Raw genomic sequence first — 6,670 nt, 5'->3', positions numbered from 1 at the left:
ATTGAAAATGCGATGGTAATTGTGATGGAAAAATGTTTATGGTAATTTTAAAAAAATAAGTAATCAGTTCCACTTAGCTTACTGCGTAACTATTATTTAGCTACCTACCTAATTTGTGTACACTTTTTTTAAGGTACAACGTTTTCTTTGCTTTTTTTCGTTCAATTCTTGATTCAATTCTTCAATTGTTTCAATTCTTGAAACATACCGGGGTTTGAACGCAAACCTTCTTTGGAGCTTCCACACATGTTTCTAATAAACATTTTTACAGTTACATTATGTACACTTTCCAGCAAAAGAGCTTATGGAACAATGGAGCAAAACGTGGCGTATCAAGATTTTCTGAGAACTGAAGACGAATGGCCTGCCCCCTTTTCCTAAACTCAATATGATATTCTTCCTAAAATCCCTCCTAGAAATTAATTAATTTGACTAGATATCCCAGCTTTGAGACCAAAAAAGATAAATACGATGAGGCCTTGACGATTCGACATTTTTACTGAAACATAGTATCCATTTGCGATCTTTCTAATAAGATTTACTCGCTTGCCTTTAGGCCCCAGGCGTCAGAAGGAAGAAAAAAATAAAATGTGTAGTCTCTTGTGAGCACTCAAAAACCGACGGACTCAAAACCCGAATTACTCAAAAAGCGTAATTGTAAGGCCTAATTCCCATTTCAAAAGAGCTATTCAAATAAACAAATCCTTACTTCTTCCTTTTCAATATAGCTCTATTAAATTTTTGTTTTTTATTTTTTAAATCTAAGTTTAATTGGTTTTTGACTATATTATTTGGTATTTTTGTCTTTCCGCCTCATTTTTTTTCTGCATGATCTGCCTTTTTTTTTAAATATCGGCAATGGCAGTTTTTAAACGCTGAATTTTTAAAAGTAACACAAGCCTAAAATGAATGGAACAATTTGAATCAAGTAAATAAAGTCAGATTTCAAAGCGCAATACTAATAGGTTCAGGGGCAGATCCAGGATTTTCTTAAAGGGGGGAGGGGGGGGATAGGTTGATCTGATAAACATGGATTAGGAGCAAGTTTAATTAACGCAAACTTGCGTTTATTAAGTAAATTACTCTACTTTAGACTACGTTAGGGGGGCACGCGCCCCCCTCTCCCCTCCCCCCGGGATCCGCCACTGATTAGGTTACATAGGATTTCGCTAAATATACTAAGTAAGAACATGGTTTTTTAGTGGTTGTTTTGAAATGAGAATCAAACCTTGCAAATACAAAAACTATTTGATTTTCAATTCCTAACTATTCAAAATTACATCAAAGTTTAATTTAAATATATAAATAATTAGACTAATAGTACTTGTTGGTTATTGGAAACATAATCAAGAATTACGCTTAGGTTAGGTCTCAGAAAACCAGTTTCATAGCTACAAAAACAAGTGATGGACGATACAATGTATTTGACTTGGACAGAATGCATTGTATTTGTATAATTTGGGCTATATATTTGCATATGAGGGGTTGGGGTTAGGTTAGGCTATGTTAGGTTTAGGATTTACTTCATGAACTTTGAATAAACTTTATCAATGAACTCTCTCTGAAAATAATCTAGTGAATAATCCGGAAGTTTATTATTTTAGGAATGACCCAAAAAGCTATTTATTTTGTTGTATATAAATGTGCAAGTTTCAATTTTATCATTTTAGTATTTCTACTGAAGAAGGTCACTGTATATGCCACCAAAATATCTGGACTTTTGTATCTTTTTTTTCACTGTCTAAATAATTGGATTTATCCCCATTTGAAAGTTTATTTGTTTGTCTTAGAATGGCAGTGTGGTCTAAGAAAACAACACTTAATTTAAAGGTGCCACGTCAAAAATACATTGTATATAGGGGTGTCATTTAGGGGGGGGAGGGGCGGGCTGGGGCTATAACCCCACCCTGATTTTAGGAGGGGCCCCAAATCAGTTGTCAAAATTTCTGTCGATTTGATTTGAAGTTTGAAAAATGAAGATTATGTGAAAAAGTGTTTTCAATTAAAATAAAACTGTTTCTAATATAATTGTACTTCACAACAGTATATAGTGGGTTTCATTCCTAAACATATTTTTTATTATTCTTTTTTTTTATGTATCACGAAATATTTTTATTGCCTTGTTGTTACAGCCGTGGTGACCAGCTTTCATTACAATAAAGTAATTGGGCCCAGGATCTGTAATTAAACTATACATGTCGGTTATGTGATTCTGGAGCAGTGATCCCCTCCATATATACGTATTATGTACTCTATATTTCTTTGAGACTGTTTGTAATCTGTTCTGACTCTTTTCTGGGTTGTGTGTGACTCAGGTCTGCTTTGTTTCTGGACTTGGTAAATAAAACACTATTTTGTAGCCTACAGCAGCAGACTTTTTGCATTCCTAGTTGCCATAGAAGTATTATCAAACAGTTTGTGGCAACAAACTGTAAGTAAGGAGTGGCCAGGCTTAGTAATAACCAAAACTCTAAAAAAAAAGGAATTTTGATACCAATAGATACATCAAAAGAATTGTATTTTTATGTTGATTTTAAATATATAAGTTTCATCAAGTTTAGTTTTACCCATCAAAAGTTAAGAGCCTGTGAAAATTTGCTACATTTTTGAAAAAAGGAGAAAACACCCCCCAAAAGTAGTAGAATCTTAATGAAAATCACACCATCATCTTCAGCGTATCAGATAACTGTATTGAAGGGTTTTCAAGCTCCTATCTTCAAAAGTGTGTAATTTTGTATTTTTTGCCAGAACAAAGATCACAGATGCGTTTTTATTTGTTTTTTTTTTGTTTTTTTCCCAGGGGTGATAGTATTGACTCAGTGGTCCTAGAATGTAGCAAGAGGGCTCATTTGAATGGATATTAAAAGTTCAAGTGCCCTATTTAAGTGACCAAAGAATTGGAAACTAGAGGGAAACTAGGCCCCCTCCCATGCTCATTTTTTTCCCCAAAGTCACTGGATCAAAATTTTGAGATAACCGTTTTCTTCAGAATAGTAGAAAAATCTAATAACTATGTCTTTGAGGACGGCTTAATCCCCCACAGTCCCCAGGGAAAGGGCTGCAAGTTATGAGCTTTGTCCATTGTTTACATATAGTATTGGTTATTGGGAAGTATATAGACATTTTCCGGGGGATTTTTTCTGGTGGGGGGGTGAGGTGGTTACGTGGGAGGATATTTCCATGGACAAATTTTTCATGGGAGAAGAGATATTTCATGAAGCGGGTGCTAGATTTCCCAGCCTTATTTAAAAATCAATCAGAAATTAAATAAAAAAACAAGTCTTTCAGCTCAAAGAAATTTTTTTCACTTTTTCACTTTACTGAAAATTACTGAGTTTTACTCAGTTATTTATTGTAATTTCTGTTTGTTTTGGGTTTCATTTATTTATTGATGCTGATTTGTGGAAGTTTCACGATTGGTAGATTATTTGATTTTATTTTTGCTCATTTTTTGTTTAATGGAGTTCTTTACTTTTCTTTGAAAAACTTATTTTGTGGAAAAAGTTTTTTTTAATTAATCATAACAAAACAAGAATATGCAAAAGGAAAATATTTGTTACTCAGACAGTTAAAAATAAATTGTACCAACAATCAAAGGCCAAATATTTTGACTTCACAAACAGAAGGTTTTATTAACAAGGGGGGGGGGGTTAAGCTTAGCTTAAACCAACTTATAAAAAAGGGTAAGAAAAGGAGAAAAACTTAACAAATAAGAGCTACACAAGAACAACCTGAGCATTGAAAGAAAAACTTAAACCTATCAATTGGTGTTAGTTTAAGGAAATTTACGATTGGGGAGAGGAATTTAATTTTGAACATCCAGAGGGAGGTGGAAATTTATTGTTTTTAACATTTTTCTTTGAAAATACCAGGGCAGTGTCACGAGCAGCCAATTTTCAGGTGGGCAAGTGCGTATAATATCAATTGCACCGCATGCAGTTTATATTAATTGCTATCCTCATAGACTCAACCTTGTTTTGGCTGTTTCCATTCAGAACTTGAGATGAGTGACATCTTTTTTCGCCACTCTTCCAGAGCTGTATTGTTTTATCAACAATAGCAGTACACACTACCAACTGTTTGTCAAACAGTTTGTGGTAACAAACTGTAAGTAAGGAGCGATCTGGCTCAATAGTAACCAAAACTCTAAAAAACGGAATTTTGATACCAATATATACATCAAAAGAACCAGATTTCAATGCTTATTTCAAATATATAAATTTCCTCAAGTTTAATCCTATCAAAAGTTATGCGCTTCAGAATATTTGTTCAATTTTCGAAAAAAAGAGGAAACACCCCTTAAAAGTCACAGAACCTTAATGAAAATCACACCATCAGATTCAGCGTATCAAAGAACCCTGATGTAGAGGTTTCAAGCTCCTATCTGCAAAAATGTGGAATTTTTTTTTTGCCAGAAGAAAGATCACTGATGCGTGTTTATTTGTTTGTTTGTTGTTTTTTTTCCCAGCGGTTATGGTGTCGACCCATTGGTCCTACAACATCGTAAGAGGGCTCATTCTAACGGAAATTAAAAGTTCTAGTGCCCTTTTTAAGTGACAAAAAAATGGAGGGCAACTAAGCCCCCGATCATGCTCATTTTTTTTCCAAAGTAACCCCATCAAAATTTTGAGATAGCCAACTTTTTCAGCATGGTCGAAAATATAATAACTATGTCTTTAAGGATAACTTAATCCCCCAAAGTCCCCAAAAGAAGGGCTGAAAGTTATGAACTTTACCCAATGTTTACATATAGCATTGGTTATTGGGAAGTATACAGACGTTTCCAGGGGGGATTTTTCTGGTTGTGGGGGGAGGGGGCCGTGTTTATGTGGGAGGATCTTTCCATGGAGGAAGTTTTCAAGGGAGGAAGGGACATTGCTGTGAAGGGGGCGCCAGATTTCCCAGCATTATTAAAAATACAACCAGAAATTAAATAAAAAAAAGTTTTTTCAAATGATAGTAAGGAGCAACATCAAAACTTAAGACGAACACAAATTATTACATATTTGATTGGGTCTGCCCCTTAGTCAATATTTCGCTCTTTAAGCCAAAGATTTTTTAGTTCTTTCATAAGAGCTATTTATTCTAATTAATGGCCTTTGTGATTAAGGGGTCATTTTTAAAGAATTGGAACAAAATTCGAACTTCAGCGTAAAGAGCAAGGTATTAACTAGGGGGTGAACCTCCTAATATACGTATTAAAAATATATGAATATAGAAGTTTATTACGTAAGTTAATTCGTAAGTTACGTATATTTATTACTAATAAAAACGTTTGTAAATAAAATCAAACAACTTTTGAGAAAGCTTTTAACCAAATAAGAGTAAAATGAATATGAAAATTTTTTTTTAATTATTCATGTACGGCGAGCCAAAATAAAAACCTGCATTAATTCAAAAACATTCAAAAATTAAATAAAAAAAACATGTTTTTTTCAACTGAAAGTAAGGAGCAACATTAAAACTTAAAACGAACATTTATTATTCCGTATATGAAAGGGACTGTCCTCTCCTCAACGCCTCGCTCTTTACGCTAAAGTTTTTTATTGTTAAAAAAAAGTTATGAGAAAGGGTCTAAGTTTTTTATTGTTAAAAAAAAGTTATGAGAAAGGGTCTAACTTTAGCGTAAAGAGCGAGGCGTTGAGGAGGGGATAGCCCCTTTCATATACGAATAATTTCTGTTCGTTTTAAGTTTTAATGTCGCTTCTTACTTTCAGTTAAAAAAATTTTTTTTGTTTAATTAATGTTCAGAAAGCCACTGGCATAACTGTTCTTCAGCTGGAGTAACCATCTACTACAAGATTGGCATACTGGAATAGATCGGTAATGAGAGTTATGAGAGATCTGATGTTGATATTTAGTGAAAAGGCTCTTAGGAAATTGATGGATTTCAATACTATGGTTAGAAAATATATATAAATATATAAAATTATTATATAAATTCAGTGTTACAATAAAACTGTAAATTAATTTCCAACTTAAGTTCTCTCTGTATTCATTAAACACATTTAAGTTGCTTCTTACTATTATTAAATAAAAAAAAACAAGTTTTTTTAACTGAAAGTAAGGAGCGACATTAAAACTTAAAACCAACAGAAATTATTCTGTATATGAAAGGGGCTGTCCTCACCTTAACACCTCAATCTTTACGCTAAAGTTGTTTATTGTTTAAAAAAAAATAAAGTTGTGACAAAGTCAAACTTTAGTGGAAAGAGCGAGGCATAGCGGAGGGGATAGCCTCTTTCATATATGGAATAATTTCTATTTGTTTTAAGTTTTAATGTTGCTTCTTACTTTCAGTTAAAAAAACTTGTTTTTTTTATTTAATTTTTGAACGTTTTTAAATAAATGCAGGTTTTGATCTTGGCTCACAGTACATGAATAATTAAAACAGAGTTTTCATATTAATTTACTTTTATTTGGTTAAATGGCTTTCTCGAAACTTGTTTCATTTTATTTACGAACGTTTTTATTAGTAATAAATATACCTAACTTACGAATTAACTTACGTAACAAACTTCTATATTCATATATTTTTAATACATATATTAGGGGGTTTTCCCCCTAGTCAATACCTTGCTCTTTAAGGGAAAGTTCGAATTTTGTTCCAATTCTTTAAAAATGACCGCTTAATCACAAAGGCGGTTAATTAGAATAAATAGATCTTATG

General features: G+C 32.8%; 1 protein-coding gene across 1 annotated transcript in view; it reads left to right on the top strand.

Annotated features, from left to right (window-relative positions):
• The first annotated feature begins 865 nt into the window (after nt 1-865).
• Nucleotides 866-6,670, top strand: part of LOC148952700 (lactosylceramide 4-alpha-galactosyltransferase-like) — a 99,868-nt gene continuing 94,063 nt past the window's right edge. The window contains exon 1 of the mRNA XM_089087361.1: nt 866-928. The gene's annotated coding sequence lies outside the window, so the exon portion shown is untranslated. The remainder of the gene's footprint in view (nt 929-6,670) is intronic.

This window comes from Artemia sp. Qi Xiang Cuo, chromosome 4 (genome assembly GCF_049724085.1).
Source record: "Artemia sp. Qi Xiang Cuo chromosome 4, ASM4972408v1, whole genome shotgun sequence".
NCBI lineage: Eukaryota > Metazoa > Arthropoda > Branchiopoda > Anostraca > Artemiidae > Artemia > Artemia sp. Qi Xiang Cuo.
This window is presented reverse-complemented; position numbering and strand designations above follow the sequence as displayed.